The sequence below is a fragment of the Elephas maximus genome, chromosome 6 (assembly GCF_024166365.1).
Source record: "Elephas maximus indicus isolate mEleMax1 chromosome 6, mEleMax1 primary haplotype, whole genome shotgun sequence".
Classification (NCBI taxonomy): Eukaryota; Metazoa; Chordata; class Mammalia; order Proboscidea; family Elephantidae; genus Elephas; species Elephas maximus.
This window is the reverse complement of record NC_064824.1, coordinates 77,568,667-77,591,513: the sequence shown is the minus strand read 5'-3', so window position 1 is coordinate 77,591,513 and position 22,847 is coordinate 77,568,667. Positions and strand designations below refer to the sequence as shown.

Sequence of the window (22,847 nt, the reverse complement as noted above, 5' to 3'; positions counted from 1 at the left end):
CAAGTTTTGAATTTTTTTTTCAGTTCTTTTGGCTTGGGAAATGCTGAGCATGTTCTTCCCTTTTGGTTTTCTAAGTTCAGGTCTTTACACATTTCACTGTAATACTTTACTTTGTCTTCTATTTATTATAGATAGGAATGTATATTAATGTCCCGTTTTTAAAGGTAAACTTAGCTATATCCATTAAAATGTTTTTGACTCAGTATTTTCACTTCTACACTTTATCCTACAGAAATGCTGTGTAAATGTGCAGAGATATAGTTATACAGCTATATTCTTATTATCAAAAGTGACCCTAATGTTCATTAATAAAGTCTAGTATAACCATTCAGTGGAACAGCATACAACTACTAAAAAGAATTAAGTAGATATGTACTTACACAGAATGATGTTCAAGATATATCATCAAGAGAAAGAAGTAAAAAATTGTATTATAGTTATTTTATTGTAATTTTTTAGTAAAAATAGTATTACACCAAGTTAACCAAGTATTGTCATTGTTAGGTGCCATCAAGACATCCTTGACTCATGGGAACCCCATGCACAACAGAATGAAATGCTGTCCAGTCCTGTGCCATCCCATAATCAGCTGTGGATCACACAATTATGATCCATAGGCTTTTCATTGGCTGATTTGGGAAGTAGATTGTGGCCTTTATTCCTAGTTTATCTTAGTCTGGAAGCTTCGCTGAAACCTGTTCAGCATCATATCAACACTAAAGCCTCCAATGACAGACAGGTGGTAGCTTCACATGAAACGCACGGGCCAGAAATCAAACCTGGGTCTCCTGGAGAGAATTCTACCTCTGAATCACCACTGCCAACACTAACCAAGGGTAAGGGCATCTAAGCCAGATGATAGGCAATGCATCATCTTTGTGGTTTTCTTCTTGGGGGTCACAGCTGGATCTCACACTTGTATATAGGATTTGGGTTTCTCTTGAAGAAGATGGATGTTCTCCACTGTCGATCATATTAGGAAGAGATTTAACCTGGAACAGGAAATAAGGATATAGTGAACAGGAGTTTGGCATGGGTAAGGTGAAAATTTTCCTCCTTATTCTGCGTTCAGGCCTTGGAGAGTGTGAGAGGCCGAGAGGCCTAGAGCCCTGGAGCTGTGCCTGACCCCATGGAAACAAGCTGATAACAAAGCCAGGAAGGTGGCTTAGACATAGGGGGCCCAGACCACAGTGGACTTGAACTGCAGCAGTGATTTATTTTCTGTGTTAAACTGTATTCCCAGTTCTTCTAATAGGTCTCCTTAAAATGTCACCCTAATCTCAGCTGTGCTGAAAGGAAATTATTGGAGAACCTGTGTCCATGCTAGTGGTCAGCAGTCACTGCTAAAGGGCAGCCATGCCCTTTGAAGCAGAGATGATGAGTTTCATTAACAGAGCAAGGAGCAACAGAATGAGAAGAAGAACGACCAGTGAGGAGGAAGTCCTGGGACTTGTTCCTTAGTACATATTAGTTCAAAGAGCTGTTAGAAATATCTGAGAAACATTTTTGTATGGGATTCCATCTTAACCAATAAAGAAGATGAAAGGGAGCTGGTCTCACCTTCAAGGTTTGGAATAGAGTAATTATAACCCAGAGAGTGTCTGGAGTCTTTCTGACCCTTATAGATTAAGTTTGTAAAACACACACCTGTATTCCCATGTCCTGTAGATACCTAAAACCTCTCCAAGTATTCTGTGCATTCAGGGGAACTAGGTAGTAAAGCAGAAAGGGACTTAAATTCTCATGGCCTCCTCTGCCTCTCAGCCCTTGGGCATCTGCTTCCAGACATAAGGCCTCCCTTCACATGCTCTTCACCTGTTGCCACAAGAAAAACTTACTCATACCAAGCATTTTTCAATAGCATCATATGCATGCAAAAGCTAGACAATGAATAAGGAAGACAGAAAAAGAACTGACACCTTTAAATTCCGGTATTAGTGAAGAATATTGAATATACCACGGACTGCCAAAAGAACAAACAAATCTCACTTGGAAGAAATACAACCAGAAAACTCCTTGGAAGCAAGGATGGCAAAACTACGTCTTATATACTTTGGACATGTTGTCAGGAGAGAGCAGTCCTTGGAGAAGGATGTCATGCTTGGCAGAGTGGAGGGTCAGCGAAAAAGAGGAAGACCCTCAACAAGATGGATTGACACAGTGACTGCAACAAGGGCCTCAAGTATAACAACGATTATGGGCATGCTGCAGGACCGGGCAGTGTTTCATTCTGCTGTACATAGGGTCGGTATGAGTCAGAACCGACTCAAAGGCACCTAACAGCAGCAACAACAAAGCAGTGGAGGTCAGGATAGAGATGGCACTGCCCACTGCACAGAAAATGCAATGACATCCCCCTGGAAGATTAGTGGTTTCCTAAAGCTTCGTGGACACCGAAGCACCAGGAATTCTTTTCTCTCCTCTACCATGCTGCACCCATTCTCACAGCCTTCCCCAGCTCCTCTCTCCTCCCCTTCATTTATTTCTCCCTGATTATTTCTTCCCTACTCTGCCTTCTTCTGGAAGAAAAAAATTCGAACTCCTCTTTTTGTCTCATAAGGAGTTCCTGGGTGGCACAAATGATTAAGCGGTTGACCATTAGCCAGAGGTTGACTGTTTGAACCCACCCAGAGGCATCTCAGGAGACAGACCTGGCGATCTGCTTATGAAAGTCACAGCCTTGACTACTCTGCACATGTGGGGCCACCATGAGTCATAATCAACTAATAACAACAACTTTGTCTCATGCTGAATAATTATGCTCTTTCCTCTGAAGTTTGGACATCAATCAAGATCTAGGCCAATGCCTTTATGTTTCACCTTTTAGCTCAATCATTTATTAAGCTATTTTTCCAAAAGAAAACTTGCCTCAATCTAAGATGAATTTTTGAGGTCTACTGTTAAGATAACAAAAGTGTTTTCACCTTATTATCTAATATAGATAGATAAGTGGTAGATATAGACACCGCTCAGAAGATAGAGACATGATTAATTAAACTGTCAATAATAAATTACCACTGAAAGAGTGGATCATAGATTATTTTCATTTTCTTTTTTGGGTATTTCTAGTGATTTTTGAACTTTTACGGTAAGCACATATCACTTTTTACTTCAAAGTTGAGACAGACACCATCCCTGCCCTTGAGATACTCACAGTCCAGCGCACACAGCTCAGGTATCAGCTGTGCTGTAATTCAGCCAGTGAGTACAGCTTATCCCTGGCCATCCGAAGAATTGAGATGTCTAGCTGCATTATCTGTTCCTGTAGAATAAATTGTTGAATTCATTTTATATTGCTGTGAAGCAGTTTCTGAGTAGCAATAGGCCCACTTTCCGTCACCCAGAACCATAAGTTACCATCATTTTCTGGTTTATTTTCTCCCTAATGGATTCTTTCTAATAAAATAGGTGTTTGATTTTCTCTGTCACTCAAGCTGCAATTTATCTTTTGTCAGATTTTAATTGAAAACATCCAAGTACTTCCTGTGCAGTTATAATGCCAAGGAGCCAGATACGGAATCAAGTATACTATCCTGCTTGTTCAGATAAGAAAGGGAATTCTAATTCTACCAGGGTTTTTCTTTTTTTCTAGCTTTGGAATTAAAATTACTTCAATATATTTATGAAATGAGAAAAGTTGATAACAAGAGCAGTACTCAGTAATTGAAAAGGTGGTTACCTTTTATCTCTTGGTTAAAAAGAAGAAGTAGGTTAGGTTCTTGTTAATATTATTAGCAAAGACTATTTATAGCATAGTATAAATTACTGGGGAAAGACAGCCTAATTTTGACTTTCAGACAGCAGGCAATAGCTAACCAGTTCTTATTCTAAAATAACTAAAACACAGCAGACTGATTTTTCAGGAAGGGAGAGTGCGTCCTTGCCACCTTACAAACAAAACTAAGTCCCTAAGACATTTTCGCTACTCCTTATGTTCCTGCCGGAAAGGTTTATCACAGATGCGTATTTCAGCCACATATCACAGGCTTGTGTGATGGAAAGAGAAATGTAAACTTGAGAATAAAATATTTATGACAGAGTTATTCACGCCCCTTTATTTATAGACCCTTCTGTGTGTGTTTCTATCATAACTGTAAAACGAAAATTCTGGTAGATCCCTCTGCATTGGAGTCTTATGGTGAGGAGATTTAAATTACTCATCCACTAAATCACATGCGTCTGAAATAAATCATGAGGTATATATAAAAATCAGCATTTCAAAGGTAAGAAAATGATGCATACACATTTGGCTTATTACTAAACTGAGAAGAAGTTTGTATCAGAAGCAACAAAATTACCAAATAGCCTCAATATTTCCACACATCAGAATAGACAGCAATTCGGGCATAAAAGGCAAAAGCAAACATTTCTCAGGAAGAATTATGATTTACAGCTGCCCAATCCCATCCAACCCTGGATGAAAACGTTACCAAAAACCTACTCTCTGCCTTGTGCCTGAATGACCTAGAAGGGTGATGACATCATCCTTTGATGTTTAGAAAAGGAGGGAATAATATTTCAACTAGCAAGGAGAGGAAGTATTAAAATTTCAAGGTGAAAATTTCCACAACATCCACAATGCAACAAAAGCCACTGGGAGAAATGTACTCAAAAGTGCTGCCCTGTTTCCACTTTCCTCTCCTTTTCAAAGGCTCTTCAGCTCTCAGCCCTGCTTTGGGTAGGATGCCACCAGGGCGAGCAGTTCCCTGAGTGATGCTCCATACCAAACTCCTGCACAAGGCCAGGGAGATCCTAGGCCCCTTGCGGTAACGAACAGTTGCTCTAAGAGATGTCTGAGGTTTAGCCTGCAGGAGGAGCCTTCGGGCCTGCCATGTTCCTGGACTCCACAGGATCAGGTATGAGTCTTCAGATTGAAGGTTAAAGCAAGTACACTAGAACTTGGACCCCTGCCTTGTATCAGTTGTGAAATTTAGAAGGATCTTCAAAGATAGCAAGAACTCAGCTCTGAATTATAATTTTGTCAGTAGTTCTTTGCTTGCCACTTTCACATTTAATGCCTCTTCTTATAATTATGTAAACCAATGGATGACTTCAGTAGCTTGAACCATGATCCTATTACTCAGTAGTTATGAAGAATTTCACTAATAGATTGGTCTCAGTAAAGCTGCATTCCCCATCCCCCTCCCAATGATAGGAGTTCTCAGTTATTGCTGATCCATTGGGATTCCATTGCCCTGAACCCCTAGGCCCATATATTCCTGAGCTTTTGAGTTCTTTACATGGTCTATTTCTAGAATACTTACTTCTTTCAGCCAACTAAATCTACAACTATATATTAGCTCATTATTTTTTAGTTTTGAAGCATAGGAAAGAAAACATTTTCCCCACAATCCCCCTTTCTTTTCTATCCTTTTTAACCATTTTTTGTCAAATTAGATATTCAATGTTGTGCTCTGACTCTTGTGAAGGCAGTGAGGCCCCTTGAAAGTTACACTCTGAAATGGTACCAGGTTTCATACTATAGTACTTTGCATGTCTTGTAAAATGTTCATGCAGCTAGCTCAGGAAATAATGAACACCTCAGGATTCAAGCAAGAATTCCTTGATGAAGAGACAGGCTGTTTGAACAGTGGAATCCTAGAAACTGGACCTGGATGCCTCTTACTTTAATCTAGTCTTTTCCCCACATCTACCCTTTTGAAATCGACTCAACAGCAGTGAGTTTGGTTTTTTTGGTTTATGCTTTCACCAACTGCTATGACTCTCACAGGGAGTTCACACTGTATACACACACTTTTGATGCCTAGTTACTGGGGCTATAAACAGAAGTTAGAATAAATGTAATTCTTGTCCTTCTTGATAAAGTGATTTTCTTCCAGTACGTAAAATAAAACAAAACTCTCTTTGGAACCCAATTGTACTTAATTGCTTTCCTCTTTACCGCTCATCCACTACCTTTCTTTTATATACTGAAGTGTTAACTATTATGACCTTCTCCTTATTTTCTTCCTGAGGCTTGAATTATAAGATGTTAATTCTCTTAGAAGCAGCCTGCAGGGTTTGAGGCATGGCACCCAAGATCTGAATTTGGATTTTTGCTGTGACAAACACTGGATCGACACCTCTGGAACATGTTGTTGTTGTTAGGTACCCTCGAGTCAGTTCCAACTCACAGCGACCCTGTGTACAAGGGAATAAAACACTGCTCAATGCTGCGCCATCCTCATGATTGTTGTTATGCTCAAGCCCATTGTTGCAGCCATTGTGTCAACCCATCTCGTTGAGGGTCTCCCTCTTTTTCGACAACCCTCTGCTCTACCAAGCATGATGTCCTTCTCTAGGGACTGATCCCTCCTGATAACATGTGCAAAGTATGTGAGACATCTCCGGAACATAATCATAACAATAGCTAAATTCAAGTCAGCAAGCCCTTCCTATGTGATAGCTTTTTACAGACATCATCTATCATAAAAACTCTAAAAGGCAGGCATCGATATTATTCCCACTTTACAAAGAAGAAATCGAGACTCAGAGAGGTTTGGTAACTTTCCCAAGGTCACACAGTGGTTGAACTGAGATTTAAACCCAAGCTATCTTCTCAGCAGCCAAGTGAAGTGTGGTCCCCTGATCAGAATAGTGAAATGACTATATAAGTTATATTTTACCCGTGCAATGATAGAACAATGATTTTATAAACAATGTTATGAGAAAATGTCCACAACATAATATTAAGTGAAAAGATAATATATAAAAGCTACAAAGAAAAAATCTCGATTTGATACTTTAAAAAAGTAGAAAATGATTATCTCTGGTAACTGGGTAAGAGGTAATTTTAATTTTTTTTATCCTTCTCTGTATTTTATGAATTTTTAAATGGCCAAATATTACCTTTAAAATCCAAATATCAAGGCATATTAAAACATTTTAAAAAATCCTTAAAAGAATTTCCCCTAATTTCTAGCATTAAAGAGAAAGACGTCTGTTCTGTTTTTGTTTTTTCTGGGTCAATCACGACCACCTCTAATCAAAGGTGACATGGCCTCCTACCCAGGCCTTTGTCTGGACTAGACTCCTTAGTTTTCATAATAAAATGTCAATTCTACCACCAGTTCAACTGACTCTGATAGATGTGTCCTTCACCAGCATCATAGATTATCTGTACTTGAGCTTCTCTCCAGAGAGCATAACCTTGAACTCTGCTGCCCAAAACTGCTAAAAAGTTTTACTGTAAAAAATAATATTCAGTTGAAAATTCCAGATGGCCACATAGTCTACTTCTCTGGAACTTGACATTTTACCACCCAATCTTAGAGCTACGTCCTATAACCACATTGTTGATCTCCTTGCCGAATTGCCCTTACTGAGCTGAGTTTGGTCATGAAACCATTAGTCTGCATTGACGGACCTGATAAGTAACAATGCTATGAACCCCAATGTAGCCCTGGTGGTGCAATGGTTAAAACACTCAGCTGCTAACTCAAAGGCCAGTGATTCAAAACCACCAGACGCTCTACAGGAGAATTGTTGTTGTTAGGTACCATCAAACCGATTCCAACTCACAGTGACCCATGTACAACAGAACGAAACACTACCTGGTCCTCTGCCATCATCACAATTGTTTTTAAGCTTGAGCCCATTGTTGCAACCACTGTCAATCTATCTCATTGAAGGTCTTCCTCTTTTTCTCTGACCTTCTACCTTACTGAACACGATGTCCTTCTCCAGGGACTGGCCCCTCCTGAAATCATGTCCAAAGTATGTGAGATGAAGTCTCACCATCCTTGGTTCTAAGGAGCATTCTGACTGAACTTCTTCCGATACAGATTTGTTGATTTTTCTGGCAGTCCATGATATATTCAATATTCTTCGCCAACACCATAATTCAAAGGCATCATTCTTCTCCAGTCTTCCTTATTCACTGTTCAGCGTTGGCATGCATATGAGGCGATTGAAAATACCATGGCTTGAGTCAGGCACACTTTACTTCTCAAACTGACATCTTCCCTTTTTAACACTTTAAAGGAGTCTTTTGCTGCAGTTTTGCCCAGTGCAATATGTCGTTTGACTTCTTGACTGTTTCTTCCGTGGGCATTGATTGTGGATCCAAATAAAATGAAATACTTGATAACTTCAATCTTTTCTTCACTTATCATGATGTTGCTTATTGGTCCAGTTGCAAAGATTTTTTTTTTTTATATGAGGTGCAACCCATACTGAATGCTGTAGTATTTGATCTTCTTCAGTAAGTGCTTCAAGTCTTCTTCACTTTCAGCAATGTTGTGTCATCTGCATATCACAGGTTGTTAATAAGTCTTCCTCCAGTCCTGATGCTGCGTTCTTCTTCATATAGTCCAGCCTTTCCAATTATTTGCTCAGCATATAGATTGAATAAGTATGGTAAAATGATACAACCCTGACGCACAACTTTCCTGACTTTAAACCACTCAGTATCCCTTTGTTCTATCCAAATGACTGTCTCTTGGTGTATGTACTGGTTCCTCATGAGCACAATTAAGTGTTCTGGAATTCCTATTCTTCGTGACATTATCCATTATTTGTTACGATACACACAGTCGAATGCCTTTGCATACTTAGTCAATAAAACACAGGTAAACATCTTTCTGGTATTCTCTTCTTTCAACCAAGATCCATCTGACCTCAGCCATGATATATCCCTCGTTCCACATCCTCTCCACAGAAGAATAGACCTTGCAATACATTCCTGTAAAGATTTCAGCCTAGGAGACCCTATGGGTCAGTTCTACTTTGTCATATATGGTCAATATGCATCGCAATCGAGTCAACAGCACATCACAATGACAACATGTAGAGATGCTTTTGAAACAGTTGTTTACCACATCATTATCCTTTAGGAGGGAAATTCTCCCAGGTCAAACACCACTCTGATTCTGCTGAGCAACTGGTTTGTTTTTATTTTATAGACACTGTAATTTGTATTGTTAAATTACAAATTATAGATTACACATCCCTTCTGCCCTTCTGTCTTAGCTGTTGTAAAGCTCTGGACCAAATACTCAGTGCTCCTCTAGAAAATGCCCTGTTGTGTGTTTGGTGTGCTAGTCACTGATTTCTTCCTTGTTTTCACTTCATATGTTCCTTTAAATCCTTTCTAGATAAGGCGAGGGGAGGGGAGACATGAATTAAGAAAGAAAGGAAGGAAGAGAGAAAGGGGGGAGGGAGAAAGGAAATAGGAAATAAATTCTTGTTAGGACCCTGTGGCTATGATATAAGATCAACATAATATGGAGTTTGATTGCTTCATCTGTTTTTCTAGAACAATCTATAGTGATTCAAGAGGAAATGACATGAGAAAAACATGAAAAATGGAAGATCTTCCACCACTACCTGGTTTCAAGAAGGATGACAGGATCCAGTTCTAGGTACACTTAGAGCTCTGACAAGATCCACTGTGATAGTAGAAACAACCTAAAATGAACTATTTTGTTAGGGAATAGGCTATTAAATTCAGGTGCACAAGTAAGAGAGGCAGGGAAGTGTGACTATTTCTCTTTGTTCCTTTGTAATTTTCAAAGTTCATATTCTACATTGCAGCCACTTATACATGCTCTTCTTTCCTACAAGCTTTCAAGTTCAGAGAAGTGTGGACGAAGCTGACTATTAGAATAAAGAAGTATAGCACAGGCTCTCCTTCCACCAACAAAGGTGTGATCACTTGCTTAGGACCCCTTTGCTCCTGAGAACAAAAAGATTTTACAGTTTTTCAGAACCTGCCTTTTTCATACCTAAGAGAGCTTCTGCTGTTCCCTTCTCTCTTACCTTCCCCTCTCTAGATTTTCTTGTCTTTGCTTTTTCCGTTCAACAGTGAAGTTTGGTGTTTCAGCTCTGCCTGTAGTCATCACTTGCTCTCTTTCCTTCCTGTAGACAGCAGTGGTTGTCCTAACATACCCTCCAGAACAATTTCTCTCTAAGGTGCTGAGTCACTGATGGGAGTGGCAGAGGTTCTGTGGGCAGCAATAGTCAATTGAGAAATCAGAATCATTTTCCAGGACTTAAAATGTTACTTTCAAAAGTGAGCAAATTCAGGAGGATCAGGAAAGTGGGTGAGAAGGTCAGGCAGGGTGAAAGGCACAAAGTCCAATTCACAGGGTTTGTGGACGATCATGTTTCATAAATGAAAACTGCATGAGTGGAAAATTCCTTTATTTAGCAGCCGGGTGGTAATGCGTCAGCCCTGGGCTGGGACCGTGAAGAGTTCTTGTGAGTTCTCACCCTCTCCTGCTGGCCTCCCACTTTGAGTTTTTCACCAGTGAAACGGGGTGATGATTTCTGCTCCTCCTACAATAGAAGGGTGCTGGGAGGATGACTGTGTGAACACATTCTAAGCTTTCAGACACCTTGATTTAGCTGTTGATCTCCAAATAGCTAATGCTTCAAAGTCAAAGTCTGGGTCCATTTATGCTTTCCATTTTCTATTTCCCAAAGATCATTGAATTAACAGTAAAACTTTAAGTAAAAGAATGAAGTGCAGCAATATATACAGGAAAAGCTTTAGACTGTGAGCCCTTAAAAATTGGTATTCGTTGCAACTTTTTATGAATCAACAATATTTCAAAATAAAGAGATTTTTTAAATGGGCCTTGGTCCTACCCCAAGACAGAGAAAAGCAGCAGTTGCATCAGCTCACATGACTCCATGTGCGTAGGTGTAGAATTGTGCTTTGTAGGATTTTCAATGGCTGATTTTCCAGAAATTAATCCATAGGCCTTTCTTCTGCATGTTCCTGCGTGGACTCAAATCTCCACTCTTCGGTTTGTACCATCCAGAGGCTCCACCTGGTTAATAAAAAAACAAACCCACTGCCATGGACTCAATCATGGCAACCCTATAGGACAGAGTAGAACTGCCCTATAGGATTGCCATGCAGTAGCTAGTGGATTCAAACTGCCAACCTTATAGTTAGCTGTCATGCTCTTAACCGCTTTGCCACCAGGGCTCCACCTGGTTAGTACTAGGTGCTTAATAAGTGTTAGAATATGACCATCCACCCCCCTCTGCTTATCTAAGTCATTCTCACCCTTTAATATCCAGCTCACTTCCCAACTCTGCCAGAAATCACAATGAAAATTATTGAGCTGCTTCTTTTCTGTAGTCTTTCAGGAATTATTATCTATGCCATTCATCACATATACTGAAACATACTGATGTTTAACTTTTTTATGTGTTATGGCTCCCTCAGCTAGATTAAAAATCCTGTGGCTTATACTTTTTTTTTGTATCTTCTTTGTGTCAGAAAACTTTGTTTTGGGTGTTGTGGGTTAAATTTTTATCTCCTCAAAAGGATATGATGAAGCCCTAACCTTCGGTACCAATGAATATGATCTTGTTTGGAGATAGGATCTTAAAATGAGGTCACACTGGATTCAGGTGGGCCCTAACCCAATATGGTTGATGTCCTTCTAAAAAGAGGAGAAGAGACACAGAGACAGACACAGGAAGAACCCCATGTGATGACGGAATGATATGTCTACAAGCCAAGGAACACCAAGGATTGCCGACCACACCAGAAGCTAAGACAGAGGCATGAAACAGATGCTCCCTAAAGACTTCAGAGAGAACATGGTCCTGCTGACACCTTGACTTTGCACTTTTGGCCTTCAGAACTGTGAGAGAATAGACTTCTGTTGTTTTAAACCACCCAGTTTGTAGTAATTTGTTACTGCAGCCCTGAGAAACAAATACACTGGGTGAAACAGGAAGATAATTAATTAACTCACACAGGAGAATGGCCATGTTAGACTTGAGGAGTGGCTGACTCAGCAATTAGCAATGTTATCAAGGACCTAGATTCTTTTCTCTGTTGCACCATAAACGTATCAGTTTCATCTTAAGGCTTGTTACTCCCCCTGTTGAAGAAGGGCTATGGTAATCCACAGCAACCTGTTGCAATTACATTTCTTCACTCATGTCTGAGAGGAGAGGAAGATGACGAATCGATTCCAGCTCATAGGCAAGGGAACATATTTCTCACCTTCCCCTCTGCCTGCACAGTTCCTCCCCCCTCCACCCCCCACCTCCTTGGCCCATGTTGGCTTCAGTTTGCCTACCCTGAACCATTCACTGGTAAGGGCAGATGGGTTATCATGATTAATTGTGGTTAATCATTTGAATGGGAGTAGAATTAAAGGAGTCAACAACAATGCTTACTCCCCTCAAAGCTTTATATTTTAGGGCTCAATTACTACTTCTTGAATGGACAAATGAATGAGAACAAGTTTATTTATGATTACAGGTAGAGATTCCAGTAACATTCAAAAAACTGATAGTGAATTGGCAGAGGGTAAACCAAGTCTGTCTAATTTCAGAGCCCACAATGTCACCACATCCACTAAGGATACAGAGTGGTTGGTAAGAGTACACACACACACACACACACACACACACCCCAATCCAGTTGTAATTCAGGTTAATTTAGATCAATACAGTCAATGCTCAAGTACTGATGACATGACTGTGCCTGTCATGTGACACATTATCTACAACAGGTTCTCCAAGAAATGATTTAGGTGGTGCATATTCACTGCATTGAATAACATTGAATTACGTAGGAGTGGTTAACAGTTGTAGCTCTTAACCACTACACCACCAGGGTCCTCAGGTAGCACTAGGTCTTCCTTATTTAGGCCCTTGCTCCTCAAAGTGTGGTCCACAGACCAACATCATTAGCACCACCTGGGAACTTGCTAGAAATGCAGTCTCTGGCCCCACGACAGACCTACTGAATCAGGATCTACATTCTAACAGATTCCCTAAGCAATTCTTAACACACATTAAAGTTTGAGAAGCGCTGTCTTGAGGCTTCCAAAAGCATCTAAAGTAAATGATCTGCTCTGTGATATTATAAAATTCTACTCAATAAAAGCTTTACTCCAAAAATCCAAGAACTCTGCTATTTTCTACAGTTTTATTTTTGCTTATCCCAAAAGCAAACAGTTTACAATCTGGCAGTATGTTTTTTAATAGATGGTATAACAACCTTAGAACTGAGTTGCATTTTTAAATTTGGAAAGTATATTCATAGGAGGCTTTATTTAGTCTAAGGAAAATAGGCTGCAATGAATGCAGTAAATGTATTTACAGGGTTGTTAAGAAGAATTCTTACTGCTGACGAGCTAGAGTTGATCCCACTTTCAAAACTTTGAGTATTATTTTCATGAGTGAAATAAGAACAAACATGGCAGTTCGTAGTCTCTTAGATCATTGTCAGTGTTTTATTTTTTTTGGAGCAATATAAACTACTGCAAGCTTGTCATCTAAATTTATGCTCTCACGTCTACCCACGTCTACACATGTTAATATTTCTCTATGTAACAAGGTGATTTGGTAAGAAAAACCCTCAGATTTCCCCATCTCTTTCCCCACTCCCTTCCCATTACTAGGAAACCCTGGTGGTGTAGTGGTTAAGTGCCACAGCTGCTAACCAAAGGGTCAACAGTTTGAATCCTCCAGGAGCTGATCGGAAACTCTGTGGGGCAGTTCTATTCTGTCCTATAGGTTCACTATGAGTTGGAATCAACTCGACGGCACCGGGTTTGGTTTGGTTTCCCATTATTAGGTGAAAAAGGAGGGGACCAACTTTATTTCTCTAAGTTTGGGGGGTATAGATTAGGCAATGGAGGGAAGTGTCCTATCAGAGGTTCTACTTGATGGAGAGAGAGACGCTCCAGGATTGGGTCAGATATAGGTTTAGTTTTCTGAGACTGGCAACAGTTTGCCCCCATCTCTTTTGCAGTCCCCTGATAACAAGACTTGAGGGGGAAAGGCCTCATGGTACCTGAAGAGAACTGGACCTTTGGAGCTGGGATTCTATTCTTCAGCAAGGAACCCATGACCAATGGGTGGTACTCATTCAGACAGTGGCCACCTTGGAGATGACCACTGTAAACCAAAGGCCAGGGGTCATCTTCATTTGGTCTGCACTGGATGAGATTCCCAGTACTTTACAGGGCCTAGAAGTTATAGCTCCAATACTGACAGATTAAATTTCCTACCACCCTGGCTTTTAGGGATTCAAGATTAGATTCAATATGATTTAGAACATAAAGCAATATGATGCTTCTTGCACCCCAGAGTGGTGTTTGCAAATTCATAGCTACTACATATACACCACAGGTACAATGCTGCTAAAACATTTTGAGCCATAAATGCCATCCACCCAGTTTTCTGTCATCTACTTGAAGACTCAAAGCTTTGTGATCCCTTTTGTCTACTACAGGGAACAGGGCGAATATATTTACAATTTCAAGGAAGTAGATTTTCCCTTCTATAGATTCTTCTATAGATTCTGTAGTCATACTGCTCAGGTTTGAATCCCAATTCCTCCTCTTGCATGACATGGGCAAGAAACTGCATTTCCAACACCTAGAACATTGCCTTGATAAACAGGTGGTCCAAAAATGAATAAATGATCATCTAAGTTGTGGGTCTATTATGTTTGCAAATCATCCTGCTTGTTCAGATACAGAAAAACCACACATTTCCAGCCTTGGTGTTTTTATGTCCCAGCTATCCTTTATTTTGGTGGTTTGATGGAAGGTGAGGGTTTATTTGTGCTTTTTAGTATCAACTGCTTTAAACCTTTTTGTAATAAGGCAAGAAATAAATCTGGTCCCTCTTATCCACATACACGTTCAAATATTCCTGCCACATTCAGGCTAGTTTTCCCAGGACCTTACTTATACTCTGCTACCTGCTCTTACTAAAATAAGACCCTGGGTGTGCAAAATGCATTTATAGGTAGAGTATGAGCTAGAAAGGATCACCGTCTAATCACTTCATTAGTTTCAGAACATAGAGGACTCAAGGTAATCAAGAAAATCAAGGTAAAAGAACAAAACACACATTTGTATTTCCTTCCTTAAAAATCAATAAGCTATGCCAGATAAATATTAAAAATGACTTTTGTATTTTGAGAAGTGGAATCAACACCCAAAAGAATGCTCCAGTATTTTTTCTTTTAATAGGTACAAGTGCAGTAGATTGAAAAATCACTGTAATGTTCCCAAATATCTAAAATATGAGGCCTCCTGCTTCTGCAGGCTTTGTGTGTTTTCCAATCATTAATCCACCTCAAGTCGATTTAGACTTGAATGGTTTCTCCATTAGTTTTGATACCAAAATGTATCAAGAGAGAAAAGAGAAGTCTAATTGATGGGGCTATTTCTGGGCTGAGGTAACTCTTCCAGGCTTCATGCTTGAAAAGTTACAGGGTAACCAGCTAGTAACTCAAGAAGACAGCATTAGGGGAGAAAGAAGTTCAAATCTTTCTTTAAAAAAACATCTCTTAATTCCAGCCACATAGCCAATTTATAAAGCTTCCCCTGTCATTAAAGCCAGTGTGGAGAGATGCCCCTTCCTCCTTCCTATACTTTTCAAAATGTGCTTTTGTGATTTTTCTCTCTTTAATTTCACTTTTACCTCTCTTCATTCAATTGTGGCATAAATATTTTTAGTGCCTGCTAGGTGCTAAGGAAGGAACCTTGATGGTACAGTGGTTAAGAGCTCGACTGCTAACTGAAAGGTCTATAGTTCAAACCCACCAGCTGTTCCAAAGGAGAAAGATGTGACAGTCTGCTTTCATAAAGATTACAGCCTTGGAAACCCTATGAGGCAGTTCTACTCCATCCTATAGGGTCGCTATGAGTCAAAATTGACTGGACAGCAATGGGTTTGGTTTTTTTGGTTTTATTGCTAGAGATATAGAAGGAACTGGAGAAACAAGGTTTCTGCTCTGAGGGAACTGACTTCTAAAATGTGAGAGGGGAGGCAGACAATTAACAGCCAAACAAAAAATAAATGAGGTCATTTCAGGTAGTTATGGAAAAAGAAAAAAAGATGTGATCCTGAGTAGGGAAAGAGAACAACCATAGAATGAGTCATCAGGGCTCTCTGAGAATGTGACATTTGTTTCAAGACCTGAATGATAAAAAGGAATTAGCCATGCCAGCCTTGGAGGAAGAGACTTCTAGTTAGAAGGCAGCTAGTAAAAAGGTCCCAAAAAGGCAAGATCAAAAATAACACCAGTATTTCTGTACCAAATTGTTAAAAGTAAAGAGTGGTACGTATAAAAATATGTTGGTGAAGGGTCAGAGAGGGTATATATTTCCTATTTAGTGGAAGGTGTGGTGAGGAAGGAGTGCATTGAGAGCTTAGCGTAATGAGCCCTGATGCCCGAAACTCTACTGTGACTCCATGTCCTTGTACTGCCTGGAGTCAGTCTCGGTCAGTCACTATTGATGGTTGTGGGAAATGGAAGGTGCTTTGTATCTTGGGACTGGGCTGACTTGCCAGAGGATTCTTTTGGGGCTCAGAAGTAGATCTAGTTGAACGATCTTCACCATGAGCAGAAATGGTGTCTGATCCTATCACTGTATGTTGTACATTGCACATTGGGTTATTTCGGAAACTGTTCAATTACGACGGCTCTTGAAAAGAAAAGTATAACACAAAAATGCAACCCCCCCCACCTGTGAAAAGTCTTAGATATTAAAATTTTTGGACTTATTAGTAACTGTTTTAATTACCTCCTATTGAGAATCTGATTTTTTTCAGAGCATCATTACTCTTCATAATTAGTTCTATAATTTCCCTACAGAGTATGAACCGTTTCATCTGAAGTGCTAACACTAAGCACTAGTAGTTGATCACTGTCTGTCTGTAATTTGCACTGCTTTTTATCCAAGAAAATATTAGTTCTTATTAGCCAGATAGAGATCTATTATGAATGTCAATGTAACTTAATTAAAGCATAGTATTAATCATAATACTATCTTCCAGTCTCGAATACATTTCAAATGATGTTTACTTGCATAGAGCTTCACTGATGAAATGCAAAAGTAAATCAGATAAAGATATTTTTGATGAGTAGGAAGATTTAACCAAAGCCTTTCTTAATGAAAAATGATATAATAGGAAGTATAGAAAAAAATTGTATCTGATAAATCATATTCAAAGAGGACCAGAATAAAAATAAGAAATTAGTTTTACTGACTTTATACCTCAACATTAATGTTTATTAACTCCTGAGTATTCACAGCATTGTGCAATAAATGTTAGTCAACAAGACATAGTTCATACCTTCTACTATTTTCTTAAGTTTTATTTATTATTATTTAAAAAACACAAGGCAATTTTTGACATTAGGAAAAGTTGAGCTACAATCACAAAAAAAAAAAACAGTTGTGGCTAATTGCCTACTGTATGTAATTTTTTTTTTTTTATGTAATAGCATGGAAAACAGAAGTGTTTTCTGTATTAAAGGAGTGACTGCTTCTTTGGGGAAAATTGCCCGTTTCTTTGAGAAAATATTTTGAAGAATTTCTCGTTAGCCATAGGCTTGGTGCTTGGGTTGGTGGAAGGGGTTATTGAGGCAATGAAGTACCAACCCACTCTCCATAATAAAACAAAAGGCTGCCTTCCTCTGAGGTAGAAATTGATACAATAATCTATTTGGAACTCCCTGATTGGACATATAGGTGTCTCAGAAATAGCAGAATTGTCATCCTGGAACTAAAGGGGGCTTAGATCTGTATGGGGGCCCTGGTGGTGCAGTGGTTAAGCATTTAGCTGCTAACCAAAAAGTATGCAGTTTGAATCCACCAGCCACTCCTTGGAAACCCTAAGGGGCAGCTCTATTCTGTCCTGTAGAGTCACTATGAGTCAACAGCAACAAATTTGGTTTGCTTTGATTTAGATTTGTATGAGAATGGCCCTGGCCACAAGAGAAAAGGTAGCAAGAAAACACAAAGAGAAAGAATGACGCCCTGGTGATTCTTAGAGCACTTGGGAAGACCACAATACTTCCTGCAGTCTCCTGAGAAGAGGGCCTGAATTATGGTATTAAAAGAAAGAGCGACCCCAGAATGCTGAAGAAATGTGTGGATGCTAAGGTTACACTTCAGCCTATGGCAGTTGGGATTCATTTGGAGGCAGATAGCAAAAATCTTTGCCCAGGCTAGATTAAACAATAATTGAGAGTTTTTGGCTGAAAACATTAAATATCCAGAGATTTTTGTGGGGTTGAGACAGGAGAAGGTGGATTATCCAATAGGCAAGTTAAGCACAGTGCTTTCCTTGCTTATCAAATCATCAGTAGTGAACAATTTCACATTTTTTTCAACTTCCTATTGATTTTATTTATTATAAACATTAATATTTTGGCATTAAGCTTAATAAATGTAACAGCTGAATAATCTTCTACTATGATGATAAAATTTGTTTCAGCATTTTCCTAATGCTGTTTATAAAGTTTTTTTTAGGTAAACATCACTAAAATAAGAATCTTCTAGGATATTACTTTTTTTAAAATAATTTTTATTGTGCTTTAAGTGAAAGTTTACAAATCAAGTCAGTCTGTCACATATAAACTTATATACACCTTACTACATACCCCCATTTACTCTCCCCCTAATGAGTCAGCCCGCTCCCTCCTTCCAGTCTCTCCTTTCGTGACCGTTTTGCCAGTTTCTAACCCCCTCTACCCTCCCACCTCCCCTCCAGACAGGAGATGGCAACACAGTCTAAAGTGTCCACCTGATACAAGTAGCTCACTCCTCATCAGCATCTCTCTCCAACCCACTGTCCAGTCCATTTGATGTCTGATGAGTTGTCTTCGGGAATGGTTCCTATCCTGGGCCAACAGAAGGTTTGGGGACCATGACCACCGGGATTCTTCTAGTCTCAGTCAGACCATTAAATCTGGTCTTTTTATGAGAATTTGGGATCTGCATCCCACTGTTCTCCTGCTCCCTCAGGAGTTCTCTGTTGTGCTCCCAGTCAGGGCAGTCATCGGTTGTGGCCGGGCACCATCTAGTTCTTCTGGTCTCAGGATGATGTAAGTCTCTAGTTCATGTGGCCCTTTCTGTCTCTTGGGCTCATTGTTATCGTGTGACCTTGGTGTTCTTCATTCTCCTTTGGTCCAGGTGGGTTGAGACCAATTGATGCATCTTAGATGGCCACTTGTTAGCATTTAAGACCCCAGACGCCACGCTTCAAAGTGGGATGCACAATGTTTTCTTAATAGAATTTATTTTGTCAATTGACTTAGATGCTCCCTGAAGCCATAGTCCCCAAACCCCTGCCCTTGCTCCGCTGACCTTCGAAGCATTCAGTTTATCCAGGAAACTTCTTTGCTTTTGGTCCAGTCCAGTTGAGCTGACCTTCCCTGTATTGAGTATTGTCCTTCCCTTGCCCTAAAGTAGTTCTTATCTACTATCCAATCAGTAAATAACCCTCTCCACAAAAGAATGTGTCCACAAAAGAACACATTCTTTTGTAACCACAAAAGAATGTGTTCTTCTCAGTTTATACTATTTCGCAAGATCTTATAATAGTGGTCTTATACAATATTTGTCCTTTTGCATCTGACTAATTTCACTTAGCATAGTGCCTTCCAGGTTCCTCCATGTTATGAAATGTTTCACAGATTCATCACTGTTCTTTATCAATTGCGTAGTGTTCCATTGTGTGAATATACTCTAATTTATTTATCCATTCATCCGTTGATGGACACCTTGGTTGCTTCCAGATTTTTGCTATTGTAAACAGTGCTGCAAGAAACATGGGTCTGCATATATCTGTTCGTGTAAAGGCTCTTATTTCTCTAGGATATATTCCGAGGAGTGGGATTTCTGGCTTGTATGGTAGTTCTATTTCTAACTTTTTAAGGAAATGCCAGATAGATTTCCAAAGTGGTTGTACCATTTTACATTCCCACCAGCAGTGTATAAGAGTTCCAATCTCTCTGCAGCCTCTCCAACATTTATTATTTTGTGTTTTTTGGATTAATGCCAGCCTTGTTGGAGTGAGATGGAATCTCATCGCAGTTTTAATTTGCATTTCTCTAATGGCTAATGATTGAGAGCATTTTCTCATGTATCTGTTAGCTCCCTGAATATCTTCTTTAGTGAAGTGCTTGTTCATACCCTTTGCCCAATTTTTAATTCGGTTGTTTGTCTTTTCGTGGTTGAGTTTTAACAGAATCATATAGATTTTAGAGATCAGATGCTGGTCAGAGATGTCATAGCTGAAAATTTTTTCCCAATCTGTAGGTGGTCTTTTTATTCTTTTGGTGAAGTCTTTAGATGAGCATAGGTGTTTGATTTTTAGGAGCTCCCAGTTATCGGGTTTCTCTTCATCATTTTTAGTAATGTTTTGTATTCTGTTTATGCCTTGTATTAGGGCTCCTAAGGGTGTCCCTACTTTTTCTTCCATGATCTTTATCATTTTAGTCTTTATGTTTAGGTCTTTGATCCACTTGGAATTAGTTTTTGTGCATGGTGTGAGGTATGGGTCCTGTTTCATTTTTTTGCAAATAGATACCTACTTATGCCAGCACCATTTGTTAAAAAGACTATCTTTTCCCCAATGAACTGACACAGGGCCTTTGTCAAATATCAGCTGCTCATATGTGGATGGATTTATATCTGGGTTCTCAATTCTGCTCCATTGGTCTATGTGCCTGTTATTGTACCAGTAGCAGGCTATTTTGACTTCTGTGGCTGTATAATATGTTCTAAAATCAGGTAGAGTGAGGCCTCCCACTTTCTTCTTCTTTTTCAGTAATGTTTCACTTATAAAAAAAAAAAAAAATTTTTTTTTCTTTTTTTTACTTATCCAGGGCTTCTTTCCTTTCCATATGAAGTTGGTGATTTGTTTCTCCATCACATTAAAAAATGTCTTTGGAATTTGGATCAGAAGTGCATTGTATATATAGATGGCATTTTTACTATGTTAAGTCTTCCTATCCATGAGCAAGGTATGTTTTTCCACTTATGTAGGTCCCTTTTAGTTTCTTGCACTAGTACTTTGTAGTTTTCTTTGTATAGGTCTTTTACATCTTTGGTAAGATTTATTCCTAAGTATTTTATTTCTTGGAGGCTACTGCGAATGGTATTGAATTAGTGATTTCCTCTTCGATGTTCTTTTTGTTGATGTAGAGGAATCCAAGTGATTTTTGTATGTTTATCTTGTAACCTGAAATACTGCTGAACTCTTCTATTTGTTTCAGTAGTTTTCTGGAGGATTCCTTAGGGTTTTCTGTGTATAAGATCATGTCATCTGCAAATAGAGATAATTTTACTTCCTCCTTGCCAATCTGGATACCCTTTATTTCTTTGTCTAGCCTAATTGCCCTCGCTAGGACCTCTAGCAAAATGTTGAATAAGAGCAGTGATAAAGGGCATCCTTGTCTGGTTCCCGTTCTCAAGGGAAATGCTTTCAGGCTCCCTCCATTTAGAGTGATGTTGGCTGTTGGCTTTGTATAGATGCCTTTTATTATGTTGAGGAATTTTCCTTCAATTCCTATTTTGGTGAGAGTTTTTATCATGAATGGGTGTTGGACTTTGTCAAATGTCCTTTCTGCATCAATTGATAATATCATGTGGTTTTTGTCTTTTGTTTCATTTATATGGTGGATTACATTAATGGTTTTTCTAATATTGAACCAACCTTACATACCTGATATAAATCCCACTTGGTCGTGGACAATTTCACATTTTTTCACCACATCAAAGACTCTGTTTCTGGATATAGCTGGCATCTGTCTCTCTTCCAACCCCATAGCACCTTCCAACAGAGTCAAAGCCCCTTTTCAAATTTACAATCCCTGACGGGGTGGATGACCCAGTAAGCAAGGTAAGCACAGGCTTACTTGTGCTTACTACTCATCTGTAGTGAACAGTTTCAATACAGATGATCTGGTAAGCGTTGTGCTTCCCTCGCTTATTGGATAATCCGTCCCTGGGTTGAGGTGAGGTTCAGTCAAGGTACAGACTCTGTGAAGCCCTTCGAGCCTGCCTTCCCTCATCTATCAGCTTTGCCATCAGGTTGGCTTCACAAGTTAGCTTCCAGCATCAACTAGGTCGCCTATTCCTCATTCACATCCTGAGTTAAGAGACATGCTCCCCACAACCAATGAACAAGGAAAATGCCATGTGCTGATTACCTAGGCTTGAGTTACCTGAAGTAATGAAAGTGTCAAGGTGACAGTATTACCTGATTGGCTTAGATATATATATCAGGGTTTACCTCTGGGCCTGGAAATAGAGTCGAGCTTACCAAAACAGAATGGCAAGAAGGATCAAGGAAGAATGTTGGTAAGATACTTCAATGTCCTTTTCAAAATTTAAATACCTCTCAGAATTTAGACATCAGAAAAATTTTAGGATTAAGTTTAAGGTCAACTAAAATTTCAGTCGTATTTTTGATGAATATATATATAGCCTTGGTGATAGAAACAACAATAGAGATCTCGTGATAGAATTTTACAAAACCAACGACTTACTCATTGCAAATAACTTTTTTCAACAACATAAACAGAGACTATACATGTGAACCTTACTAGATGAAAAACACAGTAATCAAATTGACTACATTTATGGAAAAAGAACGGAAAAGCTCAATAACATCAGTCAGAACAAGGCAGGGGCCGACTTCGGAAGAGACCATCAATTGCTCATGTTCATGTTCAAGTTGAAGCTGAAGAAAATTAGAACAAGTCCACAAAAGCCAAAGTACAATCTGAATTTGGAGACCCTTTCAAGAATAGACTTGGTATTTTAAACACTAATAACTAAAGAACAGACAACTTGTGGAATGACGTCAAAGACATCATACTTGAAGAAAGCAAAAAGGACATTAAAAAGACAGGAAAGAAAGAAAAGACCAAAATGGATGTCAGAAGAGACTCTGAAACTTGCTCTGGAATGTGGAGTAGCTAAAAAGAAAGGAAGAAATGAAGTAAAAGAGCTGAACTGAAGATTTCAAAATGCAGCTCAAGAAGACAAAGTAAAGTATTAAAATGAAATGTGCAAAGACCTGGAGTTAGAAAACCAAAAGGGAAGAACACT

At 39.2% G+C, this 22,847-nt stretch overlaps 1 long non-coding RNA gene across 1 annotated transcript; it reads right to left on the bottom strand.

The window, feature by feature from the left end:
- Nucleotides 1-481: 481 nt before the first annotated feature.
- LOC126078443 (uncharacterized) lies at nucleotides 482-9,845 on the bottom strand. Its single transcript, XR_007518040.1, has 3 exons — nucleotides 9,760-9,845; nucleotides 3,155-3,262; nucleotides 482-992 (listed from the first exon to the last, which is right to left on the bottom strand). It is a non-coding gene; the product is annotated as an uncharacterized LOC126078443 (long non-coding RNA).
- Nucleotides 9,846-22,847: the final 13,002 nt, after the last annotated feature.